Source organism: Hyla sarda, chromosome 6, assembly GCF_029499605.1.
Source record: "Hyla sarda isolate aHylSar1 chromosome 6, aHylSar1.hap1, whole genome shotgun sequence".
Classification (NCBI taxonomy): domain Eukaryota; kingdom Metazoa; phylum Chordata; class Amphibia; order Anura; family Hylidae; genus Hyla; species Hyla sarda.
Window position 1 is genome coordinate 63241237 of NC_079194.1, and position 7148 is coordinate 63248384.

Below are 7148 nucleotides of genomic sequence, written 5' to 3' on the forward strand. Positions count from 1 at the left end.
ACTTCTATTAAAAAAATCTTAATCCTTTCAGTACTTATGAGCTTCTGAAGTTAAGGTTGTTCTTTTCTGTCTAAGTGCTCTCTGATGACACGTGTCTCGGGAAACGCCCAGTTTAGAAGCAAATCCCCATAGCAAACCTCTTCTAAACTGGGCATTTCCCGAGACACGTGTCATCAGAGAGGATTTAGACAGAAAAGAACAACCTTCACTTCAGAAGCTCATTAGTACTGAAAGAATTAACATTTTTTAATAGAAGTAATTTACAAATCTGTTTAACTTTCTGGAGCCAGTTTATATATATAAAAGAAAAAAGTTTTTTCCTGGACGACCCCTTTAACCCTAATACATTATTTTGTTTTTCTGCGATTTTTGCCATGATTTTGGCTGAAACCGCACAAAAACAGCTCTATTTTACAGCAACTTGCTCAATCGCGCTAAATCAGCTCTATTTGTGCCGCAAAATTGTGGGGGGAAAAAAATTTGGAAAACTGCCCTGTGTGAACACAGCTTTAAAACACGAATATAGAAAGAACACCTAGCTGGGAGCTTTGTTCACATCTACAGGCTCTTGTTTTTAGGGAAGTTACAACGGTGGTAGTTTTTGTCTCTGCAATTTTTATTGCTTTTTTTTTTATATATTTATTTTTTAAAGCTGAATCTGGACGTACACAAAAGCGAATTTATATTTTCCCAACAGGGCTGGATAGGAAATATCTGTAAATTTCCGATTTTTTTTTTTTTTTTTTTTTTTTATCCAAGCCACAGGCATAAAGCAGCACAGAGGTCATAAGCACTGATGGGTATGTACATTTACTGTGTTTCCCTGAAAATAAACCCTACCCCGAAAGTAAGCCCTAGCAGTATTTTCAGGGGGGGCTGCAATAATAAGCCCTACCCCGAAAATAAGACCTAGGCCAGGGGTAATCAACTGGTGGACCGCGGTCCAGATCCGGTCCGTGGCCGCCAGTAATGCCCGCAGAAGCCGACCCCCCCCCGCCCCCGGCGGAGGATGGGGGGGGGCTGTGGGAGGATGGGGGGGCTGTAGCAGTGTGGAGGATGGGGGGGGGGGGGGCTGTAGCAGTGTGGAAGATGGGGGGGGGGGGGTGCGGCATCCTCCACACTGCTACAGCCCCCCATCCTCCACACTGCTACAGCCCCCCATCCTCCACACTGCTACAGCCCCCCATCCTCCACACTGCTACAGCCCCACATCCTCCCACAGCCCCCCATCCTCCACACTGCTACAGCCCACCATCCTCCCACAGCCCCCCCATCCTCCACACTGCTACAGCCCCCCATCCTCCCACAGCCCCCCCATCCTCCACACTGCTACAGCCCCCCATCCTCCCACAGGCCCCCCCCCATCCTCCACACTGCTACAGCCCCCCATCCTCCACACTGCTACAGCCCACCATCCTCCCACAGCCCCCCATCCTCCACACTCCTGCAGCCCCCCCATAAATAAATAAGCCCTACCCTGAAAATAAGCCCTAGTGTGTTTTTTGGGACTAAAATTAATATAAGACCCGGGCTTATTTTCAGAGAAACACGGTAGGTACTTGTTGCCGCATGTCATTGGTTATATAGCTGTGGTCTCCAAACTGTGGACCTCCAGCTGTTGCAAAACTACAACTCCCAGCATGCCCGGACAGCCAACGGCTGTCCGGGCATGCTGGGAGTTGTAGTTTTGCAACAGCTGAAGGTCCACAGTTTGGAGACCACTCATATATATTCATACCCCATCAAGACAGAACTAGAGTCCATCAATGACCACAGCACAGGCTGAAGATCATGTCTGTTATCTAGTCTACCCCAACTGAATCTGTCATCTTGCGTATAACCCTCAAAAACTGTGCCCCTTCAGGATACCTTCCCTTTCCCCTCTGTGGGCATTTTTTTCTGCCATCCTGGACAAATGCCAGAACCCATGGGACCACCCAAGAGATCAGAATCTGGCCCATAACTGCTGCAAAAAACAAACAAACCTCCAGTCAGGCTGTCTTCCTGCCTCTTCCATTCGCTTTTCTGTGCTAGAAAATATTTATATTTATTAAAAAAAAAAATAATAATAAAAGTGGCGAACAGACATAAATTGCCCATTATGCCCTTTCGCTTTTCCCCTGCTTTATTTAACTCTTTCACTGGCAAGACAGACTGTGGCCCTTGTCTCTCCGCTCCAGCTGTGGAGGGTGTTAAATAAAGCGGGTATATTTTTATAAATGTTTGTAGATATTCTTTTTTTTCTCTCTATTCTGTTGCAGTGATAGAGTGATATTATTTTTATCGCCGCGGACCTATAATCTCCTATACGCCTGTAGGTGCTCGATGTGGTGACTATGGAGGGGCAGCGTGCACTGCAGTGAAGGAGGATATAGTCGTGCGCACCTCAGGACTTGTGTATCCTAGCAAAACATTATATAAATCACTATCCCTTTTTAAAAGTAGAGCAATTGTGGAAACTGCTTGGATCTTAGGGGTCTTGTCTGGGACCCCATTTAGGTGCAATATCATGTGTAAGTCAGGATTGGGTGATGTTGGCGATTGTGTGGAGTTTTATTTTTTTGTGTTTCTTTAAAAAAAAAAAAAAAAAAAAACTAAGTAAAAAAAAAATTCAACTATTAATGGAATTTGTGTGTGATAAATTATTTACACTTTTTTTTTATATAAAGAATAATATAAATTGTCTGTGCTGTTTACATTGTTAGGGTAACACGTGTCATATTTTGCTTTTGCTTATTTTCCTACCCATAGAATTAAATGGGTATCAAAGTCTGCTGCATCAAAAATATGGCACTTGTTGTGACCCTACCCTTAAAGTGAAAAATAACTTATCCCCTAGCCACAGGATGGGAGAGGAGTATGTGATCTGCAGACCGGAGCACCCAATCTCTGAGAGAATAGGAATAACCAGTTCCTAAAGTTAATTCGTCAGAAGCAAGAAAAATAGGCAAACTAAGTAAATTGACTACAAGCTAACTGTGATGGCCAGATGACTGTATCAGAGCATTTCCGTAGGGGCCGGGTCTCGTTCTGGTATGAGTCAGTACCTACCAAAATTAATCTATGAAAATAGAAATGAAGTGGTGCAGGGGAAAGCTAGCCCGTCTCCGCCTAATCATACAGAAGAGCCATTGTCCTACATATTGCTGAGAAAGTGGTTAGCCAGTGCCTGACCGCTTAGACCCCCTTTAATCTTCAGAATAGGCCTCCGGCTCTCCCAGCTGCATGAACTGTCTATGGGAGCCCCTGAGATACCAGAGTACAGCAATTGGGTATCTCAGGCACTCCCATAGACAATGCCATCTGCTTATCCATACAGCTGTCACAGTGGATTCGTTTTGTTTTTTTGGCTTGTTAACCCTTTAACGCTGATGGAGCATCCAGTGCATTTTTAGATGCTGCTGAAGACCAATCTAAGTGCCCCTTCTATCCTCTGCTAAAAGACACTACAACTGGGTATGTCAACATCCGCACTGGACCATAATGTATTGATAGAAGGCGACCTGATGGGAGGGATCCTATTTTCTTTAACATCATGTGGACGGCCAGGTGCATGTAGGTGTCACTTTCCTGCAGAAGGGATGGCACCAGGATGCACTATGGGAAGGAGACAGTGTGATGCACTAGGCCAGGCATAGGCAACCTTTGGCAATGCAGATGTTTTGGAATACATCTCCCATGATGCTTATACACCATTTTGGCTGTAAGAGCATCATAGGAGATTTAGTCTACATCTAGACAATGTTCTGCTGGAAAACTTTTTGAAGAGGATCTGTGGCCAACCCAATTTTTTTTTTTTTAAAGAATTTACAGTCATTAAATAGCTTAGGGTGCCCCGATCACACTCCTATTTACAACCTCTTAATACCCCCTACCATCCCTGAGATATAAGCGTTTAATTATTCTGACAATTCAGTAAATCAGATGGGTGTGAACTTAATTTTAATAATGGGAGTGATCAGGTGATGGGTGGGATTACACAGTCCGGGTATGAATGTTATACATTGAAGCGTGTTCATGCCTAATACACACCCCCTGACTATAATCCCGCCCATTGCCTGTTAACTCAGTCACTTCAATTCTTAAAATTAAGGTCACACCCATCTGACTGACCCTATAAATTGTCAAACTATAAACCCTCATATCTCGGGAACGGAAGGGCGTATCAAGAAGCTTAAAAAAAAGTGTAGGAGATCAGGGCAACCAAAGCTTCTTAATCATAAAGCAATCTCTCTATTTTTGGGTTGGCCACAGCTCTTCTTTAACCCGTTCAGGGCGTATTGGTACGCCCTTACATCCTGGTAATTTAAGATACAGGGCATACCTTTACGTCCTGGTCGCCGTTACCAGCATTTGAAGCGATTTCACGAGCTGAGCACACTTCAGACCCAGTGGGTCCTGACTTCAGCAGCCAGGAACCAGGGTTAATGCCAGGCATTAACCAGGCTATGGCACAGCATTGAACAGTGTATGCAATCAAAAGATTGCATGGTATAGCCCTATGGGGACAAAAAAAAAAAGTAAAGTGTTTAAAAAAAAAAAAAAGTTTATAAAAGAAAAGTGAATTCACCCTTTCCATAATAAAAGTGTAAATTACCCCCCTTTTCTCATTTTTAAAATATAATAAAAAATAAAAATCATGTGGTGGTGGTGCCGCCGCGTGCGTAAATGTCCAAACTATTAAAATATAAGGTTAGCTAAACCGCACGGCCGATGACGTACACGTAAAAATACCAAAGTCCAAAAATTTGCATTAATAAGTCCCATTAATGAGTCCCATCAAAACAAAAATGGTACCGATAAAAACTACAGACCATTGTGCAAAAAATGACCCCTCACACATCACCGTATGCGGAAAAATAAGGGGGTCAGAAGATGACGATTTTAAAAGTACCAATTTTGGTGCATGTAGTTATAATCTTAAAAGTAGTAAAATAAAATAAAACCTACATACATTAGGTATCCTTGTGACCGTATGGACCTACAGAATAAAGATAAGGTGTCATTGTGACCGTATGGACCTACAGAATAAAGATAAGGTGTCATTGGTACCAAAAAATGTACTGTGTAGAAACGGAAGCCCCAAAAGTTACAAAATGGCGTTTTGTTTTTTAAATTTCACCCCACAAATATTTTTTGTTTTGCCGCAGGTTGTTATAAAATAAGTGATGTCATTACAAAGTACAATTGGTTGCGCAAAAAAACAACCCTTTAATGGGTCTGTAGGTGCAAAATTGAAAGCAATATGATTTTTAGAAGGGGAGGAAGAAAATTGTCTGGGTCCCTAAGGCCAAAATGGGCTTAAGGAGTTAATTCTTGGAATTTAGATTGACATGAACCACCTACCCAAACGTTGTACAGACCATGTAAAACCGCCCCCTACTGGCAGTGTTTTTATTAAGCAGCATAATGCTCTGGTCTGTCATCTCTCCTGCTCCTTTACCTGACATTCACCCCAGGTCTGTCAGTGGTTTCCCATTTTTATCTGCACGCTCATTTGCATTTTACACTAGGCATTTGTATTTGTCTTAGAATGTAATGCAAATAAAATGTCAGTGAACCCTTTAAAGGGGTACTCTGGCGCTAAGACCTCTTATCCCCTATCCAAAGGATAGGGGATAAGATGCCTGATCGCGAGGGTCCCGCCGCTGGGGACCCCCGTGATCTTCCACGTTGCACCCAGTTAGAATCAGCCCCTGGAGCTGTCACGCCCCCTCCCATAAGCTTGCATTGAGGGGGCGGAGCGGGATGTCACATGGGGGCGGAGGCGTGACGTCACAATGCTCCGTCCCCGTAATCGCCAGTAATCAGACCCGGAACGAGCACGCTCCGGGGGCTTATTCTAACTGGGTGCGGCGGGTATCCCTTTAAAACAGTGTTTACCAACCAGGGTGCCTCCAGCTGTTGCAAACTACAACTACCAGGGTGCCTCCAGCTGTTGCAAAACTACAACTCCCATCATGACAAGAGGAATACAGATTTCTTTAGCTGTTAGGGAAGTGTTTCCCAACCAGTGGGCCTCCAGCTGTTTCAAAACTACAACTCCCATCATGACAAGAGGAATACAGATTTCTTTAGCTGTTAGGGAAGTGTTTCCCAACCAGTGGGCCTCCAGCTGTTTCAAAACTACAACTCCCAGCATGCCCGGACAGCCGTTGGCTGTCCGGGCATGCTGGGAGTTGCAGTTTTGCAACAGCTGGAGGCACCCTGGTTGCGAAACACTGCTTCAAAATTACTTGTGTTCCTGCATCAATTACTAACAAAATATGATCTGAATGTATTCAAGTCACAGATATGGATCAACGTCCAGAAATAAATCTGGCGTTGCAGGAGGCCACGCCCCTTTTTATGCCAAGCTCTGCCCGCTTGGTGAGCGGAAAGTTGAAAGTCTCCAAAAGGAGGCTTGTGCAAAAATGTGGTGCCTATTTCAAACAATAATTCCCACTATAGCATTCATGAAAGTTGTTCCGGACTCTTATATAGTGGATGTGTGGAGTATAGTGAGGTGTTCACTACTGCACAATCATTACAGAACCATCTGTAGTGCACGCGGCTTATGCACTTTTTGCCACCATTTTCCATTTGTTTCGTCCTGATGCATTTACAATTTATAAGAACAGATAGTTTGCAGATAGTGTTCCTCATGTCATGTATCGCTTTCGTCCATCTGCTTCCTCTTTCCTGGGCAATGGCTTAAAGGGCTACTCCGGAGGACAACATATATTTTTTTTTTTTAAATCAACTGGTGCCAGAAAGTTAAAGGAGATATCCAGTGGTGAAAAACTTATCCCCTATCCTAAGGATAGGGGATAAGTTTTAGATCACGGGGGGTCCGACTGCTGGGACCCCCCACGATCTCCTGTACGGGTCCCAGCGGGAAGGGGGTGTGTTGACCACAGCACGAAGCGGCGGCTTACATGCCCCCTCAATATAACTCTATGGCAGAGCCAGAGCGCGGGGCCCTAGCGGTCGGACCCCCGCGATGGATTTTTATATGGAATTGGGGAAAAGGGAGGGTGATTCAAACTTTTAATATGGAAGGGGCTAATGGGTGCTTTTTTTTTTTTTTTACTTTTTATTCAATTTTTTATATATATATATATATATATATATATATATATATATATATATATATATATATATATATA